Raw genomic sequence first — 567 nt, 5'->3', positions numbered from 1 at the left:
CCCCCCGCCCCTAGGCCACGGAAGGGTTTGCCGCACCTGCATCTCTCCCCCGCCCCTGGGCCGGCCACATTGGTTTTCTTCTTTATGAAAATGTATGATTGTTGAAAAGTTTAGATTTAAGGGAGTCGAGCTGATAGAAGTGGAAAGAAGGCACCGTGACCCCAGGGCCCCGGGGCGGAGCTGGGCCACGGTGTGGAGGGAGGGGAGCGCTGTGCTGGTGGAGACCTCTGGGTCCCGGAGGAGGCTCCTGGGTGGAACTGTACGTTGGGGTGGCTTGGGATGGGGTGCAGGCCCTACCCGTGGCTGGTAGTGCTGCACGGCGTCTTCTGCCTGGCGTGGGCACTGTTGCTCTCTCTTCCCTGGTCCCAGACTGGGTTTGGAAGCCCCTTTCCCTGTCAGTTCGCTCTGAGGGAGCCCACTCCCGTCCCTGAGCTCAGGACTGCCTGCCTCCACCCTCTGGAACAGATGTGTTCCCAGAGGCTGGAGCCACAGCTGGGCGTGTGAGTTCTCACGGGTGGGGCTGAGTGGACCCAGAGGCTGGAGCCACAGCTGGGCCTGTGAGTTCTC

General features: G+C 62.6%; 1 protein-coding gene across 1 annotated transcript in view; it reads left to right on the top strand.

The window, feature by feature from the left end:
- Piezo1 (piezo-type mechanosensitive ion channel component 1) overlaps positions 1-567 on the top strand; it is a 55,640-nt gene that overhangs the window by 41,477 nt on the left and 13,596 nt on the right. The gene's annotated exons all lie outside the window — the stretch shown is intronic.

This window comes from Dipodomys ordii, unplaced genomic scaffold (assembly GCF_000151885.1).
Source record: "Dipodomys ordii isolate 6190 unplaced genomic scaffold, Dord_2.0 Scaffold18, whole genome shotgun sequence".
Lineage (NCBI taxonomy): Eukaryota > Metazoa > Chordata > Mammalia > Rodentia > Heteromyidae > Dipodomys > Dipodomys ordii.
This window is presented reverse-complemented; position numbering and strand designations above follow the sequence as displayed.